We start from the raw sequence: 13,808 nt of genomic DNA, 5'->3' as shown, positions 1-13,808 counted from the left end.
GACAACTGGAACAACTTTTATGGCAAACATGATATGTATGCAAGGGATGGGGTTCATCTCTCTGGGGCTGGGGTGGTAGCACTTGCAGACTCGATTGAGAAGGCCATTGGTGAAATGCCTATGATTTTAAACTGATGGAAGATAGAGGTATGGGTGTGTGTGGGAAACAAGCAGGTTGCAACACTAGGGTTGGAAACAGTAAATGTATAAAAGGCATTCAGCATGAAGTTATAAATAAAGACAATAGAACAGGTCAGAAAACAAAGGGGGACAGCAGAGGGCAGCAAGGGACTAGCTCCCTTAAGGTTTACTATACTAATAGCAGGAGTGTTAGAAATAAGATAGATGAGCTAAGATTAATTGCAAGTGCAGGAAACATAGATATTATTGCTATAACAGAGACCTGGCTCAATCTGAAAGATAGAGAGATGCCATCTGAATGTCACATACAAGGCTATAAATTATTCCACACTGACAGGGTCAACAGGAAAGGTGGTGGAGTAGCGATGTATGTCAGAGACAATTTAAATTGTTGTGTTAGACAAGATATTAAATTAGAAGCGTCAGCCACTGAATCTGTTTGGTTACAGCTTCTCGAGGGCCGAGAAAAACTAATTTTGGGTGTGATTTACAGGGCCCCAAATCTTGATAGGGAGTGCAGTAAACTTCTATGGGACGAAATTCGTAAGGCATCTACATACGAAAATGTTGTGCTAATGGGAGATTTCAACTATAGACAGATTGACTGGAGCAATTTGACAGGAAATTTAGAGTCGGGTGACTTTCTTGATACGATCCAGGATTGTTTTTTAAAACAGTTTGTGACAGAGCCAACTAGGGGAAATAACCTCCTTGACTTGGTTCTTGCCAGTAGGGAAACACTAATTAATAATCTTGAGGTTAATGATGAGCTTGGGGAGAGTGATCACAAATCACTCAGTTTTAACATATCATGGAATTCCCCTAATAATGGCAATCAAGTCTCCGTCCCTGACTTTCGCTTGGCTGATTTCATAGGACTGAAAAATTACTTAGGTGGGCTGAACTGGAATGACCTGACTAGGGGTCAGGTAGGTGGTGATGGTTGCCGATATGATGCTTTCCAGGGCATAGTTCTAGCTGCTCAGTCAAATTATGTTCCAAATAGGGAAATCAGATCAAACAAAAATGATCCTAAATGGATGAACAATAGATTAAAATATCTGATTGGTCAAAAGAGAGGCATATATAGGCAAATCAAAAGAGGAGAGGGGCAATTAAGAAATCGATATATTCAGTTAAAGAGAGAAATAAAAAAGGGAATTAGAAAAGCAAAAAGAGATTATGAGGTTAAAGTTGCAAGAGAATCGAAGACTAACCCAAAAGGATTCTTTCAGGTATACAGAAGTAAGATCAGGGACAAGATAGGCCCACTCAAAAGTTCCTCGGGTCAGCTCACTGACAGTGATAAGGAAATGTGTAGAATTTTTAACACATACTTCCTCTCAGTTTTTACACAGGAGGATACCAGTGATATTCCAGTAATGATAAATTATGTAGAACAGGACGATAATAAACTGTGCACTATTAGGGTCACAAGTGACATGGTCCTTAGGCAAATAGATAAATTAAAACCTAACAAATCCCCAGGCCCTGATGAACTGTATGCAAGGGTTCTAAAGGAATGTAAAGAGGAGCTTAGCACACCTTTGGCTAATCTTTTCAACATATCACTACAAACTGGCATGGTGCCAGATAAGTGGAAAATGGCAAATGTGATACCTATTTTCAAAACAGGTGACAGGTCCTTAGCTTCGAACTATAGACCAATAAGCCTAACCTCCATAGTGGGAAAATTTATGGAATCAATAATTGCCGAGGCAGTTCGTAGCCACCTTGAAAAGCATAAATTAATCAACGAATCTCAGCATGGTTTTACAAAGGGACGTTCCTGCCTTACGAATTTATTAACTTTTTTCACTAAGGTATTTGAGGAGGTAGATCATGGTAACGAATATGATATTGTGTATATGGACTTCAGTAAGGCTTTTGACAGGGTCCCACATCAGAGACTATTGAGGAAAATTAAAGCACATGGAATAGGAGGAGAAATTTTTTCCTGGATAGAGGCATGGTTGACAAATAGGCAGCAGAGAGTTTGCATAAATGGGGAGAAATCAGAGTGGGGAAGCGTCACGAGCGGTGTTCCACAGGGGTCAGTGTTGGGCCCCCTGCTGTTCACAATCTACATAAACGACATAGATGAGGGCATAAAGAGCGACATCGGCAAGTTTGCCGATGACACCAAAATAGGCCGTCGAATTCATTCTGACGAGGACATTCGAGCACTCCAGGAAGATTTGAATAGACTGATGCAGTGGTCGGAGAAGTGGCAGATGCAGTTTAATATAGACAAATGCAAAGTTCTAAATGTTGGACAGGACAATAACCATGCCACATATAAACTAAATAATGTAGATCTTAATATTACGGATTGCGAAAAAGATTTAGGAGTTCTGGTTAGCAGTAATCTGAAACCAAGACAACAGTGCATAAGTGTTCGCAATAAAGCTAATAGAATCCTTGGCTTCATATCAAGAAGCATAAATAATAGGAGTCCTCAGGTTGTTCTTCAACTCTATACATCCTTGGTTAGGCCTCATTTAGATTATGCTGCACAGTTTTGGTCACCGTATTACAGAATGGATATAAATTCTCTGGAAAATGTACAAAGGAGGATGACAAAGATGATCCCATGTATCAGAAACCTTCCCTATGAGGATAGACTAAGGGCCCTGAAACTGCACTCTCTAGAAAGACGTAGAATTAGGGGGGATATGATTGAGGTTTATAAGTGGAAGACAGGAATAAATAAAGGGGATGTAAATAGTGTGCTGATAATATCTAGCCTAGACAGGACTCGCAGCAATGGTTTTAAGTTGGAAAAATTCAGATTCAGGAGGGATATAGGAAAGTACTGGTTTGGTAATAGAGTTGTGGATGAGTGGAACAAACTCCCAAGTACCGTTATAGAGGCCAGAACGTTGTGTAGCTTTAAAAATAGGTTGGATAAATACATGAGTAGATGTGGGTGGGTGTGAGTTGGACCTGATAGCTTGTGCTAACGGGTCGGTTGCCGTGTTCCTCCCTTGAGTCAATGTGACCTGACCTGACTAGGTTGGGTGCATTGGCTTAAGCCGGTAGGGACTTGGACCTGCCTCGCATGGGCCAGTAGGCCTTCTGCAGTGTTCCTTCGTTCTTATGTTCTTAAAAATTAATAATTTTGTACATAATGGGATTACCAATAGACCCCTGGTTGTCTTCAAGACTCCTGGCTGTCTTCAAGACACCTGGCTGCCTTCAAGACCCCTGGCTGTCTTCAAGACACCTGGCTGTCTTCAAGACCCCTGGTTGTCTTCAAGACACCTGGCTGTCTTCAAGACCCCTGGCTGTCTTCAAGACACCTGGCTGTCTTCAAGACCCCTGGCTGTCTTCAAGACACCTGGCTGTCTTCAAGACCCCTGGTTGTCTTCAAGACCCCTGGTTGTCTTCAAGACCCCTGGCTGTCTTCAAGACACCTGGCTGTCTTCAAGACCCCTGGCTGTCTTCAAGACACCTGGCTGCCTTCAAGACACCTGGCTGCCTTCAAGACACCTGGCTGCCTTCAAGATCCCTGGCTGTCTTCAAGACTCCTGGCTGTCTTCAAGACACCTGGTTGTCTTCAAGACACCTGGCTGTCTTCAAGACTCCTGGCTGTCTTCAAGACACCTGGCTGTCTTGAAGACCCCTGGTTGTCTTCAAGACCCCTGGTTGTCTTCAAGACCCCTGGTTGTCTTCAAGACCCCTGGCTGCCTTCAAGACTCCTGGCTGTCTTCAAGACACCTGGCTGTCTTCAAGACACCTGGCTGTCTTCAAGACACCTGGCTGTCTTCAAGACACCTGGCTGTCTTCAAGACACCTGGCTGTCTTCAAGACACCTGGCTGTCTTCAAGACCCCTGGCTGCCTTCACGACTCCTGGCTGTCTTCAAGACACCTGGTTGTCTTCAAGACACCTGGCTGTCTTCAAGACACCTGGCTGTCTTCAAGACCCCTGGCTGCCTTCACGACACCTGGCTGTCTTCAAGACACCTGGCTGTCTTCAAGACACCTGGCTGTCTTCAAGACACCTGGCTGTCTTCAAGACACCTGGCTGTCTTCAAGACCCCTGGCTGTCTTCAAGACACCTGGCTGTCTTCAAGACACCTGGCTGTCTTCAAGACACCTGGCTGTCTTCAAGACACCTGGTTGTCTTCAAGACCCCTGGTTGTCTTCAAGACCCCTGGTTGTCTTCAAGACTCCTGGCTGTCTTCAAGACACCTGGTTGTCTTCAAGACCCCTGGTTGTCTTCAAGACCCCTGGCTGTCTTCAAGACTCCTGGTTGTCTTCAAGACCCCTGGCTGTTTTCAAGACCCCTGGCTGTCTTCAAGACCCCTGGTTGTCTTCAAGACCTCTGACTGTCTTTAAGACTGCTGGCTGCCTTCAAGACCCCTGGCTACCTTCAAGACCCCTGGCTGCCTTCAAGACCCCTGGCTACCTTCAAGACCCCTGGCTGCCTTCAAGACCCCTGGCTACCTTCAAGACCCCTGGCTGCCTTCAAGCAGGCACTGGACAGGCACCTAAAGTCAGTACCTGACCAGCCAGGCTGTTGTTCATACATTGGATTACGTGCAGCCAGCAATAACAGCCTGGTTGATCAAGCCCTGATCCACCATGAGGCCTGGTCACAGACCGGGCCACAGGGGCATTGACCCCCTGAACTCTCCCCAGGTAAACTCCAGGTATCTACCAAAAGAACCTTAGAAAACTTACCTGACCTTATTATATCGATTTAATTTAGCGTAATCCAGCTAAATATATTTTAGATAAGTTTACAATAATATAATAATAACACAAAGAAATATATTTTTTTCATTAGCTTCAGAATGATTTTTGAAAAATTATTTTATACACAAATTTTCACTTGCCTTATTCGGCAAGAAAAGCGTTGCTATTTCAGCTAAAATCTCAAGTTTTACCTATTCAGCACGACATATATACACATTTCATAGCTATGCAAATGTCAAAACACATAATTTAACATAACAATACTGATAGTCAGTCTATCTAGTCTATCTATCTGGTTTATTGTAGTTTTACGAGATTCTTAACTGTTGTACTATAGGTTTTAATGGCACATATAAGGTATCAGTGTGCTGTAGTGAGAGGTACCAACACACAGGTAACTACACTACCAGTGTGCTGTAGTGAGAGGCAGCAACACACAGGTAACTACACTATCAGTGTGCTGTAGTGAGAGGCAGCAACACACAGGTAACTACACTATCAGTGTGCTGTAGTGAGAGGCAGCAACACACAGGTAACTACACTATCAGTGTGCTGTAGTGAGAGGCAGCAACACACAGGTAACTACACTATCAGTGTGCTGTAGTGAGAGGCAGCAACACACAGGTAACTACACTATCAGTGTGCTGTAGTGAGAGGCAGCAACACACAGGTAACTACACTATCAGTGTGCTGTAGTGAGAGGCAGCAACACACAGGTAACTACACTACCAGTGTGCTGTAGTGAGAGGCAGCAACACACAGGTAACTACACTATCAGTGTGCTGTAGTGAGAGGCAGCAACACACAGGTAACTACACTATCAGTGTGCTGTAGTGAGAGGCAGCAACACACAGGTAACTACACTATCAGTGTGCTGTAGTGAGAGGCAGCAACACACAGGTAACTACACTACCAGTGTGCTGTAGTGAGAGGCAGCAACACACAGGTAACTACACTACCAGTGTGCTGTAGTGAGAGGCAGCAACACACAGGTAACTACACTACCAGTGTGCTGTAGTGAGAGGCAGCAACACACAGGTAACTACACTATCAGTGTGCTGTAGTGAGAGGCAGCAACACACAGGTAACTACACTATCAGTGTGCTGTAGTGAGAGGCAGCAACACACAGGTAACTACACTATCAGTGTGCTGTAGTGAGAGGCAGCAACACACAGGTAACTACACTACCAGTGTGCTGTAGTGAGAGGCAGCAACACACAGGTAACTACACTCTCAGTGTGCTGTAGTGAGAGGCAGCAACACACAGGTAACTACACTATCAGTGTGCTGTAGTGAGAGGCAGCAACACACAGGTAACTACACTACCAGTGTGCTGTAGTGAGAGGCAGCAACACACAGGTAACTACACTATCAGTGTGCTGTAGTGAGAGGCAGCAACACACAGGTAACTACACTATCAGTGTGCTGTAGTGAGAGGCAGCAACACACAGGTAACTACACTATCAGTGTGCTGTAGTGAGAGGCAGCAACACACAGGTAACTACACTATCAGTGTGCTGTAGTGAGAGGCAGCAACACACAGGTAACTACACTACCAGTGTGCTGTAGTGAGAGGCAGCAACACACAGGTAACTACACTCTCAGTGTGCTGTAGTGAGAGGCAGCAACACACAGGTAACTACACTACCAGTGTGCTGTAGTGAGAGGCAGCAACACACAGGTAACTACACTACCAGTGTGCTGTAGTGAGAGGCAGCAACACACAGGTAACTACACTACCAGTGTGCTGTAGTGAGAGGCAGCAACACACAGGTAACTACACTACCAGTGTGCTGTAGTGAGAGGCAGCAACACACAGGTAACTACACTACCAGTGTGCTGTAGTGAGAGGCAGCAACACACAGGTAACTACACTATCAGTGTGCTGTAGTGAGAGGCAGCAACACACAGGTAACTACACTACCAGTGTGCTGTAGTGAGAGGCAGCAACACACAGGTAACTACACTATCAGTGTGCTGTAGTGAGAGGCAGCAACACACAGGTAACTACACTATCAGTGTGCTGTAGTGAGAGGCAGCAACACACAGGTAACTACACTATCAGTGTGCTGTAGTGAGAGGCAGCAACACACAGGTAACTACACTATCAGTGTGCTGTAGTGAGAGGCAGCAACACACAGGTAACTACACTCTCAGTGTGCTGTAGTGAGAGGCAGCAACACACAGGTAACTACACTACCAGTGTGCTGTAGTGAGAGGCAGCAACACACAGGTAACTATACTACCAGTGTGCTGTAGTGAGAGGCAGCAACACACAAGTAACTACACTATCAGTGTGCTGTAGTGAGAGGCAGCAACACACAGGTAACTACACTATCAGTGTGCTGTAGTGAGAGGCAGCAACACACAGGTAACTACACTATCAGTGTGCTGTAGTGAGAGGCAGCAACACACAGGTAACTACACTACCAGTGTGCTGTAGTTAGAGGCAGCAACACACAGGTAACTACACAATCATTAAGAAACTTTAACCATAACATTGTGTAAGTAGCACCACATATTATACTGTAATTGTAAGCAAGCACTAAATCCGCAGGGGCCAAGTAGCACCCACACAAAACTCATGAATCGTTCAGAGTGAATACTGAGATGCTTGGTGTCTCAGTATGTACATAGGTCACTCTTCCTGTCTATTGTACCATCAACTCATGTACCTAGCTCACTGTTTTTGTCTATTGTACCATTACCTCATGTACATAGCTCACTGTTCTTGTCTATTGTACCATCAACTCATGTACCTAGCTCACTGTTCTTGTCTATTGTACCATCAACTCATGTACCTAGCTCACTGTTCTTGTCTATTGTACCATCAACTCATGTACCTAGCTCACTGTTCTTGTCTATTGTACCATCAACTCATGTACCTAGCTCACTGTTCTTGTCTATTGTACCATCAACTCATGTACCTAGCTCACTGTTCTTGTCTATTGCACCATCAACTCATGTACCTAGCTCACTGTTCTTGTCTATTGTACCATCAACTCATGTACCTAGCTCAATGTTCTTGTCTATTGTACCATCAACTCATATACCTAACTCACTGTCCTCCTCAACTCATGCACTTAGCTCAGTCCTCCTCAACTCATGCACGTACCTTTAACCCTTATATATAATACAGAAAATTTTGTATTAATCAGTGCTGGCCAACCCACACAAATTTAACCCACAAAAGTGTTACATCTTACGACATTTTGTATAAATAAAAGTGTTACATCTTACGACATTTTGTATAAATAAAAGTGCTTTTAGAAACAGGACTTAGCATTAGAAATAGACTCAGGTGAAAAGGCAGCTTTTGTTAATTTTTTTGCTCTTTAACCCGTAAACGGTCCAAACGTATATATACGTTTTTTCAACACTTGAAAGTATGTAAAAAAAGTAGATCTTCTTTTTGTTTTTTTACATTTGGAAATGTGTAAAAAAAACGTATATCTACTTTTTGTTTTTTTGCATTTGAAAATATGTAAAAAAAACGTATATCTACTTTCGTAGCTCTACACGTGTGAACGTAGATCTGCTTGGACCGTTTACGGGTTAAGATGAAATGAGATGTGATTCGTTCAGGTTTTTAACCGGGAAGATTAGCCACCAAAGATAACCTGAGGTAAGGAGTATTATCCACAAGGGATAACCCAGGATATGGAGTGTTAGCCAGCCAGGATAACCCAGGGTAGGGAGTGTTAGCCAGCCAGGATAACCCAGGGTAGGGAATGTTAGCCAGCCAGGATAACCCAGGATATGGAGTGTTAGCCAGCCAGGATAACCCAGGGTAGGGAGTGTTAGCCAGCCAGGATAACCCAGGGTAGGGAGTGTTAGCCAGCCAGGATAACCCAGGGTAGGGAGTGTTAGCCAGCCAGGATAACCCAGGGTAGGGAGTGTTAGCCAACCAGGATAACCCAGGGTAGGGAGTGTTAGCCAGCCAGGATAACCCAAGAAAGTCAGAGCAGCATCGAGGAGTCTGTCTGTCTTATTTCCATTGCGGTTCTTCAATCTTGCCCCCCCAAGAAGCCCCCATGCCAGTCCACTAACACCCAGATACCTACTTAATGCTAGGTGAACAGTGATAGCAAGTGTAAGGTGACTAACACCCAGGTACCTACTTACTGATAGGTGAACAGGGACAGTATGTGTAAGGAAGCACATACATCATTTCCACCCATGTTGGAGAGTGAACCCAGACACCCAGCATGTGAGGTGAGAGCGCTGCCAACAAGGCCATGGGACACCATATTGTTTTATCTTATAAGATCTACACAGAACAAAATAGTCACAGAAACTTGTACCAGACCCTTGAGCATAAAAAGAATCCACAACTATGTACATTAACCCATACCTATGATATACCTTTGATGAGTTTCAAGTCTTTCTACTCCCAGAGCCCGGCCATAGGTCATGCTCGTCTGGTGCTAGCCTGGTCAACCAGGATTTAACAGATTAATAGGGAGGAGTGTGTGACTGGTAATGTTGATTACAGTAGGCAGAAACAAGCTGCTGTGACTGTAACATCAGCAGACTATGTTGTAACCAAAAGATATCTGCTGTGTCTGTGACTGTAATAACAGCAGACAATACTGTAATCAACAAACCCATCCACCACTGTTGCTGCTGTAGCCAACAGATATCCACTGTTTCTGTGACTAGCAACAGCAGACAATACTGCAACCAACAAACCCATCCACCACTGTTGCTGCTGTAGCCAACAGATATCCACTGTTTCTGTGACTAGCAACAGCAGACAATACTGCAACCAACAAACCCATCCACCACTGTTGCTGCTGTAGCCAACAGATATCCACTGCTTCTGTGACTAGCAACAGCAGACAATGCCATAACCAAAAGATATCTGCCATTTCTGTGACTATAACAACAGCAGACAATGCTGTAACCAACAGTCATCCACTGTGTCTGAAGTAACTGACCCAGCAGATCGTTTCCGATATTTTAGACATCCATTACTCTGAGGCTACTTCCTGTTTTAGTATTAAGTAGCCTTCATGGTAGTCTAAGTTGACCTACAATGAGACCATACAATAAGTGTCAGGGGCCCGAGACTGTTCAACTGCCTCCCAGCATACATAAGGGGGATTACCAACAGACCCCTGGCAGTCTTCAAGCTGGCACTGGACAAGCACCTAAAGTCGGTTCCTGACCAGCCAGGCTGTGGCTCGTACGTTGGTTTGCGTGCAGCCAGCAGCAACAGCCTGGTTGATCAGGCTCTGATCCACCAGGAGGCCTGGTCACAGACCAGGCCGTGGGGGCGTTGACCCCCAGAACTCTCTCCAGGTAAACTCCAGGTATACAATGCTGTACATAATGACAGTCTTCAAATGAACATATATTTTTGTATAATGATTTGATATTAAATTATCATTATGTAAGCCTCTTATTTACCTTCATATTTTCTTCATTACTGTCTATAGTATACTTTTGTATTCACAAAAAAATGCTGGAATTAAGATACTGGGACCAGACAATTTATATTTAATACTTCATCACTGTTGATAAAGTCCGAGGCTAAAGCTGGGCTTTATCAAGCAAGATAGTGATGGAGTGAGTGATGGTGAAAGAGTTTCTTCTTTTTTTCAGGTTACTCGGCCTTGGTGGGAATGGCCGAGGTGTCAAAAAAAAAAGTAAAGTCTAAAGTTAAGACTTGGCTTTATCAAGCACAATACAGTCCAAGACTAAAGCCGGGCTTTATGAAGTGTGATAAGCCCAGCCACAGCCAAAACATTGCAGTAAAAAGATTCTCTGCTACCAGAATTTTAATTTCCACTTGTCGTCTTTCCCCATTGTCCACCGTAACAAAAACTTCTTTACACTTCTAAATGATCATTGTTTAGAGCCAAGTGGACTTTTCAGAGGCTGTTATGCCCTCGTTCTGCAGTCTTGTGATGAGCGGCTTGTATATATCACGGGTGAATGGCAGTATTATGCCGTGGCCCTGGATTTCTCCGTCCAAAACCATCCTGGTGGTGATAGCTGCGGGGTAGCCCACAGTCTTCGCCATGGCCGAATACCCGTTAGCTTCACCATACGACACCAGGTTGATTCCTTTGAGCTCCTGCCTGCCGTCGGGCCAAGTGATGCCAATCTCGTGGCGGAGAACGACTAAATCTCGCTCGCCAGGTCCTGTCAAGAAAAAATTATCATTAGCTTCAAATTTTTTCACAGTAAATCAAAATTTATCATACATCTTTCTACATTATTTTAAACGGAAATAAATCCAATAAATAAGTTACAAGTTTATTATTTTATAACAACAATAATAATAACTGGAAAACCAGTTATGTAACATTTACTTGTAGTTATAATAATAAGCTTCAGTTTTATAATAAAGGCAGACTATAAAGTAATTTATATATATAAATCCATCACCTTAACTCTGTATATGAATAAAATTTACTCCACTTTATAGAATAAAGTTTGTTTATTACCTGGAGTTTACCTGGAGAGAGTTCCGGGGGTCAACGCCCCCGCGGCCCGGTCTGTGACCAGGCTTCATGGTGGATCAGGGCCTGATCAACCAGGCTGTTACTGCTGGCTGCACGCAGTAACTTTATGAGGTACATAATAACGTAGTTTACGTGAAGGAAAACATTGGCAAGCGCAACAGTAAATTACTAGTATGCAATGTATTTCAGATAAGTACAGTAAATCCTCAGATTAATATAGTGGGCTGGTAGTGGAGATTGTGGTGGATTGTTACACTGTTTTGCCCTGATTGTAACAATAATAATAATAATATAATACCTTTATTTCTACACGTACATGTACAAGGTATACCTGGAGTTTACCTGTAGAGAGTTCCGGAGGTCAACGCCCCCGCGGCCCGGTCTGTGACCATAGCTGAAATCAGTGACATACTACTATATACAGGTCAGCCATCACTAATCCGACAATCAGTTATCCGGTTCTATCAGTAATCCGGCACTAATTTCGGCTAGCATAATTTCAAATTTCATCATTATACTGACTCAGAAATTGTGCAGATGGTTGTAAATCCACAGCAACAAGCCAATGGAGGAGAAAGCAGTGATGAAAATGAGGAAGATGTAGCAGAAAGTCTGTTGATAGGTTAAGCATATTCTAACCTAACCACTCTGTACTCCGGCAAACTCACTAATCCGGCACACTACAGGTCCCAATGATGCCAGATTAGTGATGGCCAACCTGTATAGAAAGTCCCTTGTTATGCTGAGCATTTCCCATAAATTAGGTCAGTTTTGTCCCAGGATGTAACCCACACTAGTCCACTAACACTCAGGTACCTATTTTACTGATGGGTGAACATACACAAACGGTGTAAGGAAACATGTCCAATGTTTCCACCCTCGCTGGGACTCGAACACAGACCATCGGTATGTGAAGCTAGAGCTTTCACCACCAGACCACAGCCACCCACAATGGACTTTTCTGCAACCAACAGATTTTCTCTACTATTTCAAAGTCCATTAAATTACTCAGTGGATTTTGACTGGCATTCCTGAAGTCCATTAAATTAAGAATTTCTTATAACCTGGACACAGTTGATAATGAAGGCAGTGGTGCAGCCATGAAAGGGGGGGCTAAGGGGGCTACAGTCCCCCCGAGGCAATTTAACGGTTAATTTTAATGGTATTATACTAGTTTTTGACCCTGAAAGCATGATACCTGGAGTATTCCTGAAGAGCATTCTGGGGGTCATCAATGCCCCTCATGACCCAGTCCACGACCAGCCCTCACGGTGGAGCAGGATCTTATCAACTTTTTTTTTTATTGATGGCCACACACATACATGCTCAAGAAATGGATCATACATACTAAAAAGCATATGTTTTTCAAAAAACTATTTCTTTCTTACTTACTAGTTCCAAAAACTGAAATAGTTACGCAATTTTCAATTTAGTAGGCCTTGTGTGAGAGTGGTTAACTGGGCCATAATCCACAGATTCTTCAATAGATATATATACACCTACCATCCGACTTACGACCGAGTTCGGTTCCGAGAAACCGGTCGTAAGTCGAACTTTACTACTGAATATCAACAAAACATTTTTGTAATGACTTTATTTTATTGTTTTATTTTGGTATTTCATGTTTTACTTTACTTTTTATGTTGTTAGTACTGTGTTTTATACTGTAAGGTTTAGCATAAACACTGTGTACAACACAAATACTGGTTTATTTCCCAGAAATTTGGCATAAAAAACACGGCGTAAGTCGAGTGGTCATAAGTCGAGCAGATTGTAAGTCGGATGGTAGGTGTACCAAGTTTGAAGCTGTAGGAGGAAGTATCAAAAGAGATACATACCACCCAGGAGAATTACAATAGCTAAAGAGAGTATCAAGAGAGATATACATACCAAAGTCAAGGCGCTTGGAGAGGTAGTTTGAGAGAGTATCAAGGGGAGTGTTGTCCTTGTGAACCTGGTCGTCCTTCAGTAAGCCCAGAGCTTCGATGCTGTTAAGCTGCACCTCAGACCCGACTCTCTCCAACACCAGCGCTCTCAAGTTGTCATAGAAGATGTTAGAGTCTAGTTGACCTAGCAGATTACACACCAATTGTCTCTGCAAGGCAAGTTCAGAATCCAAAATCAAAATTTTTATTTCTCTGCATAGTATATGTGTAATTTATTTATTTTATTAACACATCGGCCATTTCCCACCAAGGCAGGGTGGCTGGAAAAAGAAAAACTTTCACCATCATTCACTCCATCACTATCTTACCAGAGGCATGCTTACAGTACAGTTATAAAACTCCAACGTTAACACCCGTCCTTCAGAGTGTAATTAAAATGAAATAAAGTACAGTGGTACCTCAGCATACCCACACCTCAAACTATTATGTAAGTGTATTTTTGTAAGTGCTTTTGTAAGTACAGTGGACCCCCGCTTTACGATCACCTCCCAATGCGACCAATTATGTAAGTGTATTTATGTAAGTGCGTTTGTATGTGTATGTTT

At 43.3% G+C, this 13,808-nt stretch overlaps 1 long non-coding RNA gene across 1 annotated transcript; it reads right to left on the bottom strand.

Moving 5' to 3' along the window:
• Nucleotides 1–10,334: 10,334 nt before the first annotated feature.
• LOC138855532 (uncharacterized) lies at nt 10,335–13,771 on the bottom strand. The gene is made up of 2 exons (XR_011394772.1): nt 13,208–13,771; nt 10,335–10,994 (listed from the first exon to the last, which is right to left on the bottom strand). It is a non-coding gene; the product is annotated as an uncharacterized lncRNA (long non-coding RNA).
• Between the last annotated feature and the right edge of the window lie 37 nt (nt 13,772–13,808).

Source organism: Cherax quadricarinatus, chromosome 98 (genome assembly GCF_038502225.1).
Source record: "Cherax quadricarinatus isolate ZL_2023a chromosome 98, ASM3850222v1, whole genome shotgun sequence".
Taxonomy (NCBI): Eukaryota; Metazoa; Arthropoda; class Malacostraca; order Decapoda; family Parastacidae; genus Cherax; species Cherax quadricarinatus.
The sequence above is the reverse complement of the archived record's forward strand: the minus strand, read 5'-3'. Positions and strand labels throughout refer to the sequence as shown.